We start from the raw sequence: 20841 nt of genomic DNA, 5'->3' as shown, positions 1-20841 counted from the left end.
CATGCTGCTGGTATGATGCCCCTCCTAGGGGCTCAAGAAGGAGATGCAGACACTGAGATGGGGTTGACAAAGGATGACCCTTGGTTTGCTATTGGTGAGGTGGTGGAGTGACACCCTAGTGGGTGTCTAAAGGGGGAATCAAAATTCCCTGTTTGTGTTTTTATGTTTTATAAATCCATTTTAACTATTGTGAATGTCTGTCTTTCCTTATGTGAAGGTTTAAAGTTCCTGGGTGGCTGGTAGCCAACCTAGTACAAGTTAGGTGTAGATGGAGGGACTGAAGGCCTTTTTATTATCATTATTGCCTATTAATAAAAGTGTGATTCTGTTTTGTTTGTATTGTATTTTAATGGGTGACACCCTAGTGGGTGTCAAAAGGGGGAATCCAAAATTTCCCTGAAATTTCTTATTTTGGGTTCACACCCAGCGTGTGTGAAAAGGGGGATTGTGGGGATCTATTTTCTTATAACTAGATGTGATGCCTAGCTTAGAAAGAATACATGAATGATTAAGCATAATAGGTTTGTGCTGTACTGATATAGATTGTTTAACATAACAAGCTGAGATTAATGTGAGGAACCGTTAGGGGGTAGGCTGAGACAGACTTGTGATTCACACACACACTGCCTCTTTGTTAAACCGCTCAAGGACATGTGTTCTGCTACAAAGAAGAACAAACTATGTCTGAGGTTGCTGACTCGAGACAAGTTGTAAAGATAACAACTAATGCCCGGCAACAGTGAAGCGCCAAGGGGATGGGACCAGCCTGTGCGCCATCGATAGGTTGGGTAAGTTTAAACCACACCCAGCCTCTACTCTGACAGGCCCAGCAGGGAGCGGGAACTATCTCTGTGTTAGGCCTACTGCTGCTAGGTAGCTCTCTCTCTCTGCTCTCCCCCTCCCCTCTGTCTGTCCTTGATTGCAGGAGTGAAGTCTGGTGTGCGGGAGTCAGGGTTCCAGCTGCAGCTCATTCACCATAATCACCTCAGCCTTTAAGACCCGGTCAAACTTACCACTCATCGTCAGATCATAGTCAAGACGACCATGTTAGTCTCGCTGCCGACTCAACCTGTTTGTTTTCGCTCTTTGTGTTTTTGGCCTGTTCTATTTACTTTTCTCCTGTGCCACAGATTATTGGTACCTGACTCCTGCCTCCGCTTCACTCCTGCCACCACCATCCTGCTCTCCACTACGGACCTCCCTTTTGGACTCACCACGGACACTAGGACATTACGGTACCACACCTGCCCTGACCTGGATCTGTTACCCTCCCTGTAACCTGGACTTGCTCTTCCCCTATTATTGGAAACCTGGAATAATTGAACATTGTAAATAAACCTGTTAAACCTTCTCTGGCTTGGTGTAGTTGTCTGCATTTGGGTTCAAATCCAGTTAAATCATGACAGTATGATCTGACCAACATGAACCCAGCAGGCAGTAGCTCGGATACCACCCCAGAGTGCACTCAAATTCGGACTGCCATAGCCAATCAGGGCATTTTACTTGGCCAACATGATACCCTGTTTAAGACTATTGCTGAAGACAGTCAGGTGCTGCTTAATCAGGTTCAATTACTCACCAATCAAGTGTCTGCCCTTTCTACCCAAGTTAATAATGCACCTCTCGGGCATGGCATACAAACTGCTCCTTCTCCTGCTCCACCTGTTTTTCCTACCCCTTCAGCCCAGATCAGAGAGCCTTTGTACCTGCTCCAGAGCGCTATGACGGGAACATGGGAACCTGTGGCGATTTTTTGACTCAATGCTCGTTAGTGTTTGAACAACAGCCCCTCACCTACGCCTCAGAAAGAGCCCGTATTGCCTACCTTATCAACTCTACTAGCGGTTCCGCTCGTGCCTGGGGATCCGCGGTCTGGGAGAGTCAGTCGGACATTTGCAACGCTTACGTTGCCTTCACCACTGAGATGAGGAAGGTTTTTGACCACCCCGTACGGGGCAAGGAGGCTGCTAAACGGTTGTTTTCTCTTCGGCAGGGGGCTCGCAGTGTGGCGGAGATGGCAGTGGAGTTTCGGACTTTAGCGGCAGTGAGTGGTTGGAATGACGAGGCATTACAAGGAGTGTTCATCAATGCTTTGTCTGAGACTTTAAAAGATGAATTGGTGTCATATGATGAATCGCCTACGCTGGATAATCTTATTTCACTCACGATCAGGTTGGATAATCGGATTCGGGAGCGCCGCCGGGAGAGGAGTGTTAGTTCCAAGCAACCTGTCTGTCGTCAACAAACTCCTCCCCGCATCTTCCCTACGGAGAAAGCTGTGTCTTCCCGAGTCGATACGAGGAGCACTGAACCCGAAGCCATGGAGGTGGGTCGTGCACGGTTGTCCTCAGAGGAGCGTGCACGTCGTATTCAGGCTCGGGTCTGCCTGTATTGTGGAGAAGCTGGTCATTTCGTTCCTTCCTGCCCAGTTCGTCCGGGAAAAGGGCCGGCTCATCATTATTGGGAGAAGTTTTGGTGAGCCGAGCAGCGGATTCTTCCTCTTCTCCCCGCATTCTGCTCCAGGCATCCCTCCAGTGGCAGTCCCAGAATTTCTCTGTTAGTGCGCTGGTTGACTCTGGTGCCGACGAAAGCTTTTTGGATAGAGAGTGGGCTCAACAAATGGATTTGGAGACTGTTCCTATGGACTGTCCGCTGCAGGCTAAGGGTCTAAATGGACAATTGTTGACCCGTATTACCCATCAGACTGTTCCTGTTTGTCTCAGAGTGTCGGGAAATCATCAGGAGAACATTCAATTCCATATAATCGACTGCCCACAGACCCCCCTGGTCCTTGGTATCCCCTGGCTCATAAGACACAATCCACACATTGATTGGGTGACAGGTAGAATTGTTTCATGGAGCACATTTTGTCATGTGAATTGTTTGTGTTCTGCTCAGACCCCTGCCAGCACTGTGCCTCAACCTCCACTGGAGTCCATGGATCTTTCTGCTGTCCCTGACGTGTATCATGACCTGGCATCCATTTTCTGCAAACACAGAGCTACTTCTCTTCCTCCTCACCGGCCTTACGACTACGCCATTGACCTCCAGCCAGGAGCCCCGCTCCCCAGCAGTCGCCTGTACAATCTCTCCCGCCCGGAGACGGAGGCTATGGAGAACTACATTCGGGACTCCTTGGCGGCAGGTATTATTCGTCCTTCCTCGTCACCTGTAGGAGCGGGATTCTTTTTTGTTGCTAAGAAGGATAAGACCCTCAGACCCTGTATTGATTTCCGTGGACTTAACAACATCACCATTAAGAACAAATATTCTCTGCCATTAATTAATTCTGCTTTTCCCCTCCTTCATGGTGCAACTATCTTTACCAAACTGGATCTACGAAATGCGTATCACCTGGTGCGCATTCGTAAAGGTGATGAATGGAAGACTGCCTTCAACACACCCTTGGGACATTTTGAGAATCTAGTTATGCCTTTTGGGTTGTCCAATGCCCCTGCTGTTTTTCAGGCACTAGTCAATGATGTCCTTCGGGACATGTTGAATCGGTTTGTTTTTGTCTATCTGGATGATATCTTGATTTTCTCAGAGTCCTCCCAGGAACATGAACTGCATGTGCGCCAGGTGTTGCAAAGGTTGTTGGAGAACAAACTGTTTGTGAAGATGGAGAAATGTGAATTTCATGTGTCTGAGACCTCTTTTTTGGGTTACATCATAGCTCAGGGGGAGTTGCGGATGGACCCAGCTAAGATCTCTGCTGTCCCGGACTGGCCAGCCCCTTCCACCCGCAAACAACTTCAACGATTCCTGGGGTTTGCGAACTTCTATAGGAGGTTCATCAAGGACTACAGCCGCATTGCGGCGCCACTCACCGCTCTCACCTCCATCTCACGACCGTTCGCTTGGAATGAAGGGGCCGAATCAGCGTTCGAAGAACTGAAACATCGCTTTGCCTCGGCTCCCATTCTGATGCAGCCGGACCCCGACTGCCAGTTTGTCGTGGAGGTGGATGCATCCGACACTGGGGTAGGTGCGGTGTTGTCACAACGTTCTCCTGAAGATAACAAACTGCATCCCTGTGCTTTTCTCTCAAGGAAACTTTCTCAGGCATAGAGGAATTATGATGTTGGCAATCGTGAACTGCTCGCCGTTAAGCTGGCTCTCGAGGAGTGGCGACATTGGTTGGAGGGGGCGGAACAACCCTTCATCGTTTGGACGGATCATAAGAATCTGGCTTACCTCCAGTCAGCGAAGCAGCTCAACCCCCGTCAAGCCAGGTGGGCACTATTTTTTGGGAGATTCAATTTTTCTCTGTCTTACCGTCCTGGGTCACGCAACGTCAAGCCTGACGCCCTGTCTCGTGTTCATTCGGCTGTTGATACTGGTAGTAACCCTGAACCCATCTTGCCTCCTACCTGCAGTATTGCGGCCATCACATGTGACATCGAAGGGATTGTTAGACAGGCTCAACATCATCAAGCTGACCCTGGGAGGGGTCCTCCTAACCGGATGTTTGTCCCTGAGTCTGCTCGCTCCCAGGTACTTCAGTGGGCTCACTCGTCTCCCCTTACCTGTCACCCTGGAGTTTCGCGGACCCTTGACTTTGTGCGACGGAAGTTCTGGTGGCCCACGATGGAGGCGGACACTCGAGCCTTCATTGCTGCTTGTACGGTATGTGCACGAAGTAAGAACTCCACCCAGGCCAGCGCTGGTCATCTACGACCTCTACCTATACCCAGCCGGCCCTGGTCGCACATTGCTATGGATTTTTTCACTGGACTTCCCCCCTCGTCTGGAAAGACTGTCATTCTTACTGTGATTGATCGTTTTTCTAAGTTCGCTCATTTTTTGGCCCTACCTAAACTGCCCACTGCCAGAGAGACGGCTGATATTTTGGTTGAACATGTGTTCCGCTCTCATGGTCTACCCACGGATATTGTCTCTGACAGGGGTCCCCAGTTTGTCTCCCAGGTGTGGAAAGCTTTCTGTAAAGCTTTGGGCATCACATCCAGCCTGTCCTCTGGATATCACTCCCAGACCAACGGGCAAGCCGAGAGAGCGAACCAGGAGATGGAGACCGCTCTCCTCTGTGTCACAGGGTCTAACCCTGGGTCATGGAGCTCCATGGTCCCCTGGGTGGAATATGCTCATAACACCTTGACTAACGCTTCCTCTGGTTTGTCTCCCTTTCTGTGTGCTCTGGGTTATCAACCTCCCCTGTTCCCTTCTCAAGAGAGGGAACTGGCGGTACCCTCGGTGCAGTCCCACATGCGCCGCTGCTTCAAGGTCTGGAGGAAGGCCAGGGTAGCTCTGTCCCGAGCTTCGGCGTACATGCAGAGGCAAGCCAACCGTCACCGGTCCCAGGCTCCCGGTTACTCTCCTGGTCAAGAGGTATGGCTTAAGTCACGTGACCTTCCATTGAAAGTGGAGTCTAAGAAGATGGCGCCTCGTTTTATAGGACCGTTCAAGATACTGTCTATTGTTAACCCCTGCGCGGTTAAGCTACAGCTTCCTGCCTCCCTACGGGTTCATTCCACCTTTCATGTTTCCCAGATTAAGCCTGTGTCGGTTAGCCCTCGGTGCCCGCCCTCTCGTCCCCCTCCTCCGCCCAGGATCGTGGGTGGGGGTCCGGTCTACACTGTCCGGCGACTTCTGGATGTTCGCCGTCGTGGTTTCCAGTACCTGGTGGATTGGGAGGGTTATGGTCCTGAGGAACGTTCCTGGGTGCCCAGGAGCTTCATTGTGGATCCTGCTCTGGTCCGAGAGTTTCATAGGTTACATCCCGATAAACCCTGTCGGCCGCCAGGTGGCGTCCGTAGAGGGGGGTACTGTTAGGCCTACTGCTGCTAGGTAGCTCTCTCTCTGCTCTCTCCCTCCCCTCTGTCTTTCCTTGATTGCAGGAGTGAAGTCTGGTGTGCGGGAGTCAGGGTTCCAGCTGCAGCTTATTCACCATAATCACCTCAGCCTTTAAGACCCGGTCAAACTTACCACTCATCGTCAGATCATAGTCAAGACGACCATGTTAGTCTCGCTGCCGACTCAACCTGTTTGTTTTTCGCTCTTTGTGTTTTTGGCCTGTTCTATTTACTTTTCTCCTGTGCCACAGATTATTGGAACCTGACTCCTGCCTCCGCTTCACTCCTGCCACCACCATCCTGCTCTCAACTACCGGACCTCCCTTTTGGACTCACCACGGACACTAGGACATTACGGTACCACACCTGCCCTGACCTGGATCTGTTACCCTCCCTGTAACCTGGACTTGCTCTTCCCCTACTATTGGAAACCTGGACTATTGAACATTGTAAATAAACCTGTTAAACCTTCTCTGGCTTGGTGTACTTGTCTGCATTTGGGTTCTAATCCAGTTAAATCATGACACACTCAACATTTTTGAGAAACTGTACTGTACCATTGTTAGCATCTACAGACAGATTAGTCTTCTCTTGTCAGCAGAAGGCATTTGCTTTCTAAACTGTACGTTTTTCTCGCAATTGTAGGCTATTTTGAAATTTGTGAAAGACAAACTGACAGCCATTAACCAACCATAGAAATATAATCCATAGATGGCAGTTCCCATTCAAGTCAGGACTGACAGCCATTGCTAGTGTACCCATGAGTTTAAAAGTCAAATTGCCAAGGTTAAAAAACCCTTCTATGGCCACAACTCAACAAGCTGTTCAATATTTGGCGCACATGCTGCCCAAGAATTTGACGACGTCACGACGACTTGTGTGCAGTGGGTTCAGAACAACAATGACAGCTATTTATACCACCACACAAGGGCACAGGTAGACCCCAAACTGTGCACGTGCCTGGGTGTTAACTAGTCTCTCTAAACTTACATTTCAGTCATTTAGCAGACACTCTTATCCAGAGCGACTTACAGTTAGTGAGTGCATACATTATTTTTTTCATACTGGCCCCCCATGGGAATCAAACCCACAACCCTGGCGTTGCAAACACCATGCTCTACCAACTGAGCTACATCCCTGCCGGCCATTCCCTCCCCTACCCTGGGCCAATTGTGCGCCGCCCCATGGGTCTCCCAGTCGTGGCCGGTTACGACAGAGCCTGGATTTGAACCAGGATCTCTAGTGGCACAGCTAGCACTGCGATGCAGTGCCTTAGACCACTGCGCCACTCGGGAGGTCTTTTTCAAGACCTCTGCAATCCGCCCTGGCATGCTGTCAATTAACTTCTGGGCCACATCCTGAATGATGGCAGCCCATTCTTGCATAATCAATGCTTGGAGTTTGTCAGAATTTGTGGGGTTTTGTTTGTCCACCCGCCTCTTGAGGATCGACCACAAGTTCTCAAGGTCTGGGGAGTTTCCTGGCCATGGACCCAAAATGTCGATGTTTTGTTCCCCGAGCCACTTAGTTATCACTTTTGCCTTATGGCAAGGTGCTCCATCATGCTGGAAAAAGCATTGTTCGTCACCAAACTGTTCTTGGATGGTTGGGAGAAGTTGCTCTCGGAGGATGTGTTGGTACCATTCTTTATTCATGGCTGTGTTCTTAGGCAAAATTGTGAGTGAGCCCACTCCCTTGGCTGAGAAGCAACCCCACACATGAATGGTCTCAGGATGCTTTACTGTTGGCATGACACAGGACTGATGGTAGCGCCCACCTTGTCTTCTCCGGACAAGTTGTTTTCTGGATGCCCCAAACTATCGGAAAGTGGATTCATCAGAGAAAATGACTTTACCCCAGTCCTCAGCAGTCCAATCCCTGCACCTTTTGCAGAATATCAGTCTGTCCCTGATGTTTTTCCTGGAGAGAAGTGGCTTCTTTGCTGCCCTTTTTGACACCAGGCCATCCTCCAAAAGTCTGCGTGCAGATGCACTCACACCTGCCTGCTGCCATTCCTGAGCAAGCTCTGCACTGGTGGTGCCCCGATCCCGCAGCTGAATCATCTTTAGGAGACGGTCATGGCACTTGCTGGACTTTCTTGGGCGCCCTGACGCCTTCTTCACAACAATTGAACCTCTCTCCTTGAAGTTCTTGATGATCCGATAAATGGTTGATTTAGGTGCAATCTTACTAGCAGCAATATCTTTGCCTGTGAAGCCCTTTTTGTGCAAAGTAATGATGACGGCACGTGTTTCCTTGCAGGTAACCATGGTTAACAGAGGAAGAACAATGATTTCAAGCACCACCCTCCTTTTAAAGCTGTCTGATATTCTAATTCAATCAGCATGACAGAGTGTTATCCAGCCTTGTCCTCGTCAACACTCTCACCTGTGTTAACGAGAGAATCACTGACATGATGGCAGCTGGTCCTTTTGTGGCAGGGTTGAAATGAAGTGAAAATGTTTTTGGGGGATTAAGGTCATTTTCATGGCAAAGAGGGACTTTGCAATTCATTGCAATTCATCTGATCACTCTTCATGACATTCTGGAGTATATGCAAATTGCCATCATCAAAACAGACTTTGTGAAAATTAGTATTTGTGTCATTCTCAAAACTTTTGACCACGACAGTACATGCTGTATGATGTTGTCTGTATGAATATGTATGTACTGTACTGTAAACAAGGTAGTCAGCAGCTCCTATGTTTTCCTCTGCTTGACTCAGCTTGGCTCGGCTCTGTTTGCGGCTGCAGCGCCGGAGCCGCCCCTCCCCTGCAGCCCAGGGCCTCCTGTCAGCTTCCCCGCTCGTCAGCCCCGCACAAGCCTCTGGGCCTGCTGGGAAAATTAATGGTCTGAGCGGAGAGTCAGCGGGGGGAGGGAGGGAGGGAGGAGGGGAAAAGTGGGAGGATGGGGGGTACAGATCTTCAAGCCTCTTCAAGATACACTATATATACAAAAGTATGTGGACACCCCTTAAAATTAGTGGATTCGGCTATTTCAGCCACACCCGTTGCTGACAGGTGTATAAAATCGAGCACACAGCCATGCAATCTCCATAGACAAACATTGGCAGTAGAATGGCCTTACTGAAGAGCTCAGTGACTTTCGACGTGGCACCGTCACATTTCCAACAAGTCAGTTTCTGCCCTGCTAGAGCTGCCCCGGTCAACAGTAAGTGCTGTTATTGTGAAGTGGAAACGTCTAGGAGCAACAATGACTCAGCCGTGAAGTCGTAGGTCACACAAGTTCACAGAACGGTACCGGCAAGTGATGAAGCGCATAGCGCTTAAAAATTGTCTGTCCTTGGTTGCAACACTCACTACCGAGTTCCAAACGGACTCTGGAAGCACAAGATTTGTTCGTCGGGAGCTTCATGGCCAAGCAGCCACACACAAGCCTAAGATCACCATGCGCAATGCCAAGTGTTGGCTGGAGTGGTGTAAAGCTTGCCGCCATTGGACTCTGCAGCAGTGGAAACGCGTTCTCTGGAGTGATTAATCACGCTTCACCATCTGGCAGTCTGACGAATCTGGTTTGGCGGATGCCAGGAGAACGCCACCTGCCCAAATACATAGTGCCAACTGTAAAGTTTGGTGGAGGAGGAATAATGGTCTGGGGCTGTTTTTAATGGTTCGGGCTAGGCCCCTTAGTTCTAGTGAAGGGAAATCTTAACGCTACAGCATACAATGACATTCTAGATGATTCTGTGCTTCCAACTTTTTGGCAACAGTTTGGGGAAGGCCCTTTCCTGTTTTAGCATGACAATGCCCTCGTGCACAAAGCAGAAATGGTTTGTCGAGATCGGTGTGGAAGAACTTGACTGGCTTGCACAGAGCCCTGACCTCAACCCCATCGAACACCTTTGGGATGAATTGGGACGCCGACTGCGAGCTAGGCCTAATCGCCCAACATCAGTGCCCGACCTCACTAATGCTCTTGTGGCTGAATGGAAGCAAGTCCCCACAGCAATGTTCCAACATCTAGTGGAAAACCTTCCCAGAAGAGTGGAGGCTGTTATAGCAGCAAAGGGGGGACCAACTCCATATTATTGCCCATGATTTTGGAATGAGATGTTCGATGAGCAGGTGTCCACATACTTTTGGTCATGTAGTGTATCAAAAAAGTTGCCTCTTTCGGAAGCTCTTAGACCAGACATGATGTACTGTACCGTGGTAGCGTTAAAGATGTGAAGAGAGAGATATACGGCAAGCTAGTATCACTGCTGGTGTAGTCAGGGGTGACGAGTCTGCACCTAGGTGGCCTCTCACTACCCAGCAGGCCACAGGGGCTGTCTAAGGAAATGTGTCATAGGGATAAAAGGCGGTGCTTCCCAAATGGCATGGTTAAATGCGGAAGACACATTTCAGTTGAATGCATTCAGTTGTACAACTGACTAGGTATCCCCCTTTCCCTTTCCCTTACTCCCTATATGGCCCTGGTCAAAATCAGTGCACTACATACAGTGGGGGAAAAAAGTATTTAGTCAGCCACCAATTGTGCAAGTTCTCCCACTTAAAAAGATGAGAGAGGCCTGTAATTTTCATCATAGATATACGTCAACTATGACAGACAAATTGAGAAAAAAAATCCAGAAAATCACATTGTAGGACTTTTAATGAATTTATTTGCAAATTATGGTGGAAAATAAGTATTTGGTCACCTACAAACAAGCAAGATTTCTGGCTCTCACAGACCTGTAACTTCTTCTTTAAGAGGTTCCTCTGTCCTCCACTCGTTACCTGTATTAATGGCACCTGTTTGAACTTGTTATCAGTATAAAAGACACCTGTCCACAACCTCAAACAGTCACACTCCAAACAACACTATGGCCAAGACCAAAGAGCTGTCAAAGGACACCAGAAACAAAATTGTAGACCTGCACCAGGCTGGGAAGACTGAATCTGCAATAGGTAAGCCGCTTGGTTTGAAGAAATCAACTGTGGGAGCAATTATTAGGAAATGGAAGACATACAAGACCACTGATAATCTCCCTCGATCTGGGGCTCCACGCAAGATCTCACCCCGTGGGGTCAAAATGATCACAAGAACGGTGAGCAGAAATCCCAGAACCACACGGGGGGACCTAGTGAATGACCTGCAGAGAGCTGGGACCAAAGTAACAAAGCCTACCATCAGTAACACACTACGCCGCCAGGGACTCAAATCCTGCAGTGCCAGACGTGTCCCCCTGCTTAAGCCAGTACATGTCCAGGCCCGTCTGAAGTTTGCTAGAGTGCATTTGGATGATCCAGAAGAGGATTGGGAGAATGTCATATGGTCAGATGAAACCAAAATATAACTTTTTGGTAAAAACTCAACTCGTCGTGTTTGGAGGACAAAGAATGCTGAGTTGCATCCAAAGAACACCATACCTACTGTGAAGCATGGAGGTGGAGACATCATGCTTTGGGGCTGTTTTTCTGCAAAGGGACAAGGACGACTGATCCATGTAAAGGAAAGAATGAATGGGGCCATGTATCGTGAGATTTTGAGTGAAAACCTCCTTCCATCAGCAAGGGCATTGAAGATGAAACGTGGCTGGGTCTTTCAGCATGACAATGATCCCAAACACACCGCCAGGGCAACGAAGGAGTGGCTTCGTAAGAAGCATTTCAAGGTCCTGGAGTGGCCTAGCCAGTCTCCAGATCTCAACCCCATAGAAAATCATTGGAGGGAGTTGAAAGTCCGTGTTGCCCAGCGACAGCCCCAAAACATCACTGCTCTAAAGGAGATCTGCATGGAGGAATGGGCCAAAATACCAGCAACAGTGTGTGAAAACCTTGTGAAGACTTACAGAAAATGTTTGACCTGTGTCATTACCAACAAAGGGTATATTACAAAGTATTGAGAAACTTTTGTTATTGACCAAATACTTATTTTCCACCATAATTTGCAAATAAATTCATAAAAAATCCTACAATGTGATTTTCTGGATATTTTTTTCTCATTTTGTCTGTCATAGTTGACGTGTACCTATGATGAAAATTACAGGCCTCTCTCATCTTTTTAAGTGGGAGAACTTGCACAATTGGTGGCTGACTAAATACTTTTTTCCCCCACTGTAGATAATAGGGTGCCATTCGGGATGCAGCCAGGGGCTATGTTCTACACGGTCGGATTGTACTCAACGCACTCTCTTGTGATCAGACTTGTGGGAATAAGAACATGTTCTTACCTCTGCGTCGTCTCTTTTGATGATTTCTTAACCTTCAATGAAACCTTGGTGTAACCTTGGTATAACCTGGATTGTCAATGGGGGGGTTTGAAGCTTTGCTTTGGTGATGTGTTATGTACTAACGAGGCACCGTGTACAGGACGTTCACTCCTTCCTTCGTTATACACAGGCAAACACGAGCACACACACACACACACACACATACATACTTTTGATGAATTGATGTGTATGTATGTGTGTGTACGGACACGCAAGTGTGAGTTAGTATGAGTCTATATGAGTGTGTATGCTTTGTTTGTGTTTAAATGCGTGAATGTGTACATATCCATGTGCCCCTCCCCCTCCTCATTCTGCTGTAGAAATATAATTACTACTATGGGTACATTCAATTTGTCCTCCGGTCCACCCATCACAGACCCCTTAACTTGAATGGGGATGTCGTTCTAGTAATTTTATCTCTATGATATAATTTACCTCTTTCCAGGCTCCCCGTGGCTCCAGCAGCAGTTCCGTGCAGACGGGGCATTCCTGCGAATGGGCGAGAGGTTGTGGTTCTTGCACTACCTGGCTCTACACACCCTGCTGGTAGATGTGTGGGACAGCAACTTGATGCTGCTCATCGTTTCCACAGAACCTGGAGCTCAAGGTACAGCGGTCTGTCTTAGAGGTCAAAGGTCAAAGCCCATTAGCCTCACCTCACATGGTCAGCACCATATAATTAGCTAAATAGAACACAGTAATAGTAGCAGTAATATAATGTATCTCTATGGTCAGCACACTCTGACTGGGAATACTCTGTTTGTTTTACATGACACCCTATTTGCCACATAGTGCACTACTTTTGGCCAAACTAACCCTATTATCCATATAGTAGTGCCCTACCCGTATGTAAGCAATAGGGTGTCCTCATTAGTAATGATTTTGTCCAGACCTACTATTGCCCCTTGTGCGATAAAGTTTTTTAAATTGTAATATTTATGGCAAGAGCCTCAGTGACAGTCCAGTCTGGGCCTGTTTGTTTGATAGCTTGTGTTGTGTCTCTGTTTGATAGTTTGTGTTGTGTCTCTGAAGCTGCCCCTGCCTCTCCTGTCTCTGTGAAGCATATGTTTCATCAGTAGTTGGCTGATGTTGTGTCTCTGAACACGCCTCTGCTTCTTCTGTCTGTTTGTTTTCTAGCTTGTGTTGTGTTGTTGTCTCTGAACACACCCCTGCATCTTCTGTCTGTTTGTTTGCTAGTTTGCCTTGTGTTGTGCCTCTGAACGCGCTCCTGTCTCCGCACAGCATATGTTGTGGTAGTTTTTTTTGTGTTGTCTCTTTGAACGTACCCTTGTCTTGTTGTGTCTCTGAATGCGCACCTGTGTCTCTGTCTTCATGCAGCATATGATGCGTTAGGGCCGCCTGAGAGTGAAGAAAGTATAAGTGAAGTAGCCTAAGTAGGGCTCCCGAGTGAACTCCCTAAACCTTCTCTGGCTTGGTGTAGTTGTCTGCATTTGGGTTCAAATCCAGTTAAATCATGATACTCTGTCAGAGTATTTAAAGAAGAACTTATAAAAAAAGTTAGTTCTCTGACTGCCCTGCGTGGTTTTTCAGTGGGCCCGTATATACGAACATCATATTTACCATTCAAGTGCATTAATTAAAATACTAGTCTATTTTAGAAGATGTGTATTGACCTCTTTTTGTTCCTATACCAGATTTGAATTGACGCAATTTAACAGTTGTAAATGTCTCTCCCTTTTTCACCGATCCAGAGGAGCAGGTAGCTGCACTTTTCCTCTTCTCCTCTTTCCTTCACATGCTCCACATGCTGTTTGAACTTACGCCATGCATCGGGTAGATTTGTAGACCTCCAATCCATTCGAGGTGAAGGAACTCCAGCAAAATCCATCTTTTAGTCCTTTTACTCTGACACCATGTCTTGTTTTGTATGCTTTGTACAAAATAATAAAACGCAGGACGACAGGATCTTTATAAACGTAGCTCTTTATTAACTAGCTATAACTGGCATGTTCATGTGTCTCCGGCCATGATCATCTTTAGAATGCCCTTACCACCTGGGTGGTCTTAACCAATCATAATTACAATTCAGTATGCTGACACATATTAATATTACATTCATAACCATCATTTAGAAGATTAGTGAATTTTTTTCATTGTCTTTTGTTTGGAGTGCTCCATGTGAGCATTGAGCATGTCTGATTTCTCTGTCCTGATAATGTTGAGGAAGCACGCACGCGCCTGAACGCGCATAGAAGTACTTGGCCTGCTGCGCAGAAATGTTGGAAAGTGTTTTTTTAACATCCATTGTGAATTATAATATATTAATACTATAGTTCCTCACAGTAAGCTATTTGAAAAATCTTTACAACGATCTCCCCCTCGATAATCACCAATTCTCAGCGTGAAAGAGCAATGGAAGTTATAGGCCTACTGTTGCATTGGCCTATAGGCTATGAGTTCCATTCGCTCATTTCTTTAGCCGCCAATGGATCACGGTATATCAATGTGTCCATATGGCAGAGGCTGATGATCTAGCATTAGTTGACTTTTAACTTTTGATTTTTATAATTTTAATTCAGATTTTTATGATTAACCACGTGACAATGATTTTGAGAAACGAAAACGTTTTTATTGAAATGAAACTGTTCCCTGAAAATGCGCATATGAAAATCATAACAAGCTGAGGAGCTGCAGGGAAAATCCTGCTCAAAATAGGCTCTGTATGCTGTGCGCGTGTGATAGTTGAGTTGGATAAGTAAGATACATGATGACTAACGAAAATACACAAAGGCCAATTTAATTCCACTAAATTATGCAAATTAACCTATAGACCGATAAGCGTGATGGTCAAATGTATTTACATCGACTGGTATTTCCATCAATGAATAAAAAACATTATTTTGCAATGCGATTTATTTTAGAGTTACATCCACCATCCGGCTGAGAGTTCCATCTGGCATCCGGCTCAGAGTTACATCCAGCATCCAGCATCTGTCACAGAGTTACATCCAGCATCCGGCTCAGTTGCATCCAGCATCCGGAATCTGGCTCAGAGTTACATTCAGCATCCAGCTCAGAGTTGCTTCCGGATCAGCGTTACATACAGCATCCGGCACAGAGTTACATCCAGCAGGATGTAAGTATGAGCTGGATGTAACTATGAGCTGGATGTTACACACTTCAAAATAAGAGTCCTTGATATGTAATACCAAAATAAAAGTCCTGCCTGCATTACTGATTTCAAAATAAGAGTCCTTCACTTTGTCATTTCAAAATAAGAATCCCTCGATTTGTCATGACAACATTTCTGCGATTTCCAATTTCAAAATAAGAGTCCCTCGATTTGTCATGCCAAAATAAAACTCCTGTGATTTCCAATTTCAAAATAAGAGTCCCTTTATTTGGCATTAGAATAACTAATGAAATGTCCAATTTTAAAATAATAGTACCTTTATTTATAATAAGTCTCAATTTCATGCCAAAATAACACCTGCATTTCCAATTTCATGAAGGTTTTTCTATATATATTTTATTTCATTTAAATATTAATAAAAAACTCCAGGGGGGAATGTCATAAAATGAATTGTCAAGGCACAGATATACATTAAACACAATGTCATGCTGTTAACCCAACCCTTTGTGTGTTAGCCCAACTCATGTATGGTTGCATCTACGTCTGCATCTGTCATGTTGCTGACTCTACCTTTTTAAAAGTGACATTGTCTGAAATAAATTACACAATGTTATTCCAGTCTCCCACCAGATCTTAGAACCTGTATTGTACTGTACTAATAGGCAGAGCTCCCCATGCTCTTGTTTAAACCTGGGGTGGCATAGGTCAACACAATGCATTCAGCTACAAGTGTTTGTGCCAGACAAGACTAACCTAGAGACAGCAGTCAGGATTTATAAAATCATATCAGGAAAGGGTAACAACAAAACATGTAGTCAACATGTAATTAATCATTAGTTTATGATAAAAGTTTCAATCAAAAAATCACTCTATTCACTGTTTTTAGTCTATCTTGTGAGGGATAGTGTTCTGGTGGGTTACGTTTGATAAACACCTGTCAAAATGACAGCCTCTTATGTAATTGTGTCATTTGAAGCATTTGGGTTGAGCAGGATCCTTCACAGCAGTGTGTCTTTTCCGGTCAGTGTGGAGACGGTTGTAGACACAACATGGACCATAGCTGCAGCCACGTCTTCCAGTTCAGCTTGAGTTAGTGGTGTGTGGCATCAATCTTGCTCACCCATGCAAAGGAATAAAAAAAAGCAGTATGAGTCAACACATGTAAGACATTCAGTGATACTGAGAGTATCAACATGTTTTGCAATATTGTTCAGATAAACAAATTTGTGCTTTTGGATCTCTCAGACTGGGCTTCAATGTCCCCTCCTTATATAGCAGGATATCCACCTCAACATGACCCACTGTAGCAGCCAGGATTAGAGGAGCGAAACCTGGGTACAGATCGATTACTCTCCAACACTATCATACACAGATACAGACTCCTACTTCTACAGTCAAATTATCAAGTTCCTTGAAAAATTGACATATAAAAATATAGCTTCGTGGTGTGACGCACAGTATATGTGCATCGAAGTCCACAGAGGAGTAGAGGGGGAGCATGGAGGGTGGGGACACTGTGTTGATGGGTGTCTGTGCTGTGGGTATGGGCGAGGTTGTAGTGTTCAACATAGGCACTCTGCTGCTCACCGCTAATGTCACAGGAGGAGAGAGAGAGCTGTTAATAAGAGTCAACCTTCAAATTATAACTACATCATATTACATTAGAATTTAAGATTTAATTTAAAACCAGTTGTGAATTATGTTGAAAATGTATTTAAGCCATGTTCAGCATTAAGGAAAAGGATGGGGGATGGAACACTATCCATATTTTTAGTTATTAGAAGAATTAAGGAAAGTGAAGAACCAGCTTCTACCGTAACTTACTTACTTTAATGTGTATTTCATATTTCATATTTAATATTCTCATTTCCTGTGTTTTTTTTCTAGTAATACATTGTATATATTATTGCATTGTTGGGTTTTGAGTTTGCAAGAAAGACTGTTCACTGTACTTGTGCATGTGATATTAAAACTTGAATTGCTCACATACCTGTCATGATGTTGTCCTGTGCGGGGAAGGCCACTATAATTCCGTCAGTCATGGGTGAGTAAGCCCAGTCCCAAACCTGTCAATTGCTGCCCCAACATCTGCTGCTGGCTCAACATCAGCCTCAGCAGGTCAGGGCAGGAGCTGTCGGGGGTAGTCTGCCATACTAAAGTCTGGAATGCTGGGTGGCCAAGGTACAAAGCTGGTCAGCAGGGGCTGCCCCGGGTCATCTTCCAGGCCTTTGGTCTTCGTGTATCAACTTGTCTGTAAAAAATGTTACCTGCGCTTGTATGCCGATGATATTGTTGTCTATGCTATTGCCCCCATGGTTGACCAGGCTCTATCTGAACTACAGTCTGCCTTCATTGTATTACAGAAACATTTTATTGACCTGAAATTAGTATTGAATGCAGGTAAAACTAAGTATATGTTGTTCTCTAGAGCGCCTAAAAATAAGTAATTTAAGCATATGCACTTTGGATGGTGTCCATATTGTTAGTGTGCCTGCTTACACATATCTGGGCATCTGGATAGATGAAAAGCTGTCTTTTAAAAAGCATATTGATGAGTTAAGAAGCTGAGAATAAAAATGGGCTTCTTCTATAGAAATAGGTCCTGCCTCTCGCTAAATAGGAGAAAGCAGATTGTTCAGTTGACCTCCCTATCGAAAATTCCTTTGGTCTCTACTGAGTTAGGTAAATCAGCTTTTAGCTTTTTTGCACCTTATTTGTGGAACAATCTTCAAAATGTTCTTAAATTTGATGTTTTGGTGCCTCTAGGCCAATTCAGAAAGCTGATTGAGGACCTTTTTACTGATGAATGTGTTTGTTTTTTATGACCGTGTTTACCTTTCTGCTTCCATTTTGTATTTATATTATGATGTGTGTATTTTCTGTAATTCAGGGCTCATCTGTAAAAGAGACCTTGGTCTCAGTATGACTCCCTGATAAAATAAAGGTTAAATAAATGTGCATTGTGAACATATAATGAAGGTTTGAGTAATGAACCGTTTTTCGCCACAATTCGGTGAAAGCTCCGAAGCCTTCAGAAAGCCTTGGTTTCCCATCACTACCTATCACTGGTGCCAGCTGGGAAACCTACCAAATATAATACCACCACAGAGTTTATATCATACAAGCGCAGCTAACTGCGTTCTGAGGTCAAGTGTTAAAAATATTACAAAGAAAATTCCACCACTTTAGAATATAAGCAGTTATACTACGACTCCCAGTCTGCATTGCAACTCCCAACATGCAGAGCGTCACTGGCTAACTGACGCGTACTGAGAATACGAAGAGGCAGGACGCAGACGCAGGAATTAACAAGGTCAAGGTTTACTTAACAATGAGCAAGAGAAATAACAAAGAAACGACACGAAGCTTAAACAATCACACACAACATCATCCAGAACAGTCCAGGGCTAAATAGGGGTGGTGATGAGATGATGAGTTGCAGGTGCGCTGGAGGTGATTAGGGTGCGTTGGGTTTCCATTCCGGTGTTGCCGAGGTGGTGCGCTCAGACCGGTGGCTCAGTAGACCGGCGAATCAGAGCGCCGGAGGGGAGCAACGGGAGGAGACGTGACACTAAAGTTAGCAATTATGTACTTTATTCATAACGAAGGATACCTGGAGAAAATCGGACCACTCTGAACTAAAAATGGATGGCCCTCAATTCAGTAAAATATATTTTTACCCGACCCTCCCTGAACGCTTGAAATAAAAACAAGTGACCCTCCCCTATACCCAAAATAACAATTAAAACACAAAGTGGATAGCAGAGAACATGCCTACCATTTACCCTCACTCCTAGAACAGACCAGAGTCTTTGATATGCAGTTTTAAAAACAGTTATCTGTTTGGTAAGCATTACATGGCAAATTAGCCAGAAGGTTGTGGATTCGCAGACCACCGCGGACAAGGGTGAAAGAATCTCCATTACAATAAAAGCACTACATGAACCTATCAACTTATTTGCAGTCTGACAAAAATAGCCTTTTATAAACGCATTTCATGCAATTCTACGTCATTTTGCATGACTGGAGACAAGCAGAATCTTTTATAATTCCACAACAGAGCATGACAACGAATGAGTAACATGCTGCAGCACCGGAGACGTTTTGATTTCTATACAGGTTATTGGTAGCCCTTTCCTGCAGTCAATGACCAAAGTGACCTCTTTGGCCTCATGGGTGGAATGTTATTAATATTTTACATAATTTCATAATTAATAGATATACAATACCGTTCAAACGTTTGGGGTCACTTAGCATAACATCAAATTGATCAGAAATACAGTGTAGACATTGTTAATGTTGTAAATGGCTATTGTAGCTGGAAACGGCTGATCTTTAATGGAATATCTACATAGGCGTTCAGAGGCCCATTATCAGCAACCATCAGTCCTGTGTTCCAATGGCACATTGTGTTTGCTAATCCAAGTTTATCATTTTAAAAGGCTAATTGATCATTAAAAAACACTTTTGCAATTAACTGTTGTGCTGATTAAAGAAGCAATAAAACTGGCCTTCTTGAGACTAGTTGAGTATCTGGAGCATCAGCAATTGTGGGTTCGATTACAGGCTCAAAATGGCCAGAAACAAATAACTTTCTTCTGAAACTCGTCAGTCTATTCTTGTTCTGAGAAATGAAGGCTATTCCATGCGAGAAATTGCCAAGAAACTGAAGATCTCGTACAACGCTGTGTACTACTCCATTCACAGAACAGCGCAAACTGGCTCTAACCAGAATAGAAAGAGGAGTAGAGGCCCCGGTGCACAACTGAGCAAGAGGACAAATACATTAGAGTGTCTAGTTTGAGAAACAGATGTCTCACAGGTCCTCAACTGGCAGCTTCATTACATAGTATCTGCAAAACACCAGTCTCAACGTCAACAGTGAAGAGGCGACTCCGGGATGCTGACCTTCTAGGCAGAGTTGCAAAGAAAAAGCCATATCTCAGACTGCCCATCTTAATCTTTTATTTTTATTGGCCAATCTGAGATGTGGCTTTTTCTTTGCATCTCTGCCTTGAAGGTCAGCATCCAGGAGTCGCCTTTTCACTGTTGACGTTGAGACTGGTGTTTTGCGGGTACTATTTAATGAAGCTGCCAGTGAAACTCGTGTTCCTAAAGGTTAATTCAATGGAACTGTAGAATGACTGTATAGCCTAATAAGCCATTTTTGTTTCATTATTATTTAATTCTAAGTAATAATTGTTTTATTTATTTCATTTTATACAGCCTAAATGCAAAATGTATAGGTATGTTGTTGAAGTGCTGTTGTTGATGTGTTGTTGAAATGCTGAGCACTCCTGCCAGCCTGTAGCTGTTACAAATGCTTCACAATTTGTTTCTGAAATGGCAGGCTATATATAGCCTTGAAATTATTATAATAATATAGCCTAAATAATACATGTTCTTAGGCTACCTGCAGCTTTCTCCTGACTGATTTAGAGTTAGTATATTCTTTAATAGCCTTTTGAAATGTTGAACGTCAATTGATAGTGACAGAATCACACATTACTGTACTTTCCAAGCAAAGTATATTTTTTGTTTCCTCGGCTATAGAAGGTTGTAGTGCAGCCTCTGAACGTCATAGACACAAACCAAATATATCCCATATGCATCGGAGTCACGTCTTTCCCTGGCAATTTACAGCTTGTTTCTAGCATAAAGCATTGCGGACTAAAGCGTTGTTATAGATTGCTTTATATAATCAGGTCCATTACATTTTC

General features: G+C 45.0%; 1 pseudogene across 1 annotated transcript in view; it reads left to right on the top strand.

The window, feature by feature from the left end:
• LOC311148095 (cilia- and flagella-associated protein 74-like) overlaps positions 1-13086 on the top strand; it is a 166023-nt pseudogene extending 152937 nt beyond the window's left edge. Inside the window, exons 30-31 of the transcript in view lie at positions 12473-12634; positions 13040-13086. The product of the transcript in view is annotated as a cilia- and flagella-associated protein 74-like (transcript). The remainder of the gene's footprint in view (positions 1-12472; positions 12635-13039) is intronic.
• The last annotated feature ends 7755 nt before the right edge of the window (positions 13087-20841 follow it).

Source organism: Coregonus lavaretus (assembly GCF_964263955.1).
Source record: "Coregonus lavaretus genome assembly, chromosome: 20".
In the NCBI taxonomy this organism is placed as follows: domain Eukaryota; kingdom Metazoa; phylum Chordata; class Actinopteri; order Salmoniformes; family Salmonidae; genus Coregonus; species Coregonus lavaretus.
This window is presented reverse-complemented; position numbering and strand designations above follow the sequence as displayed.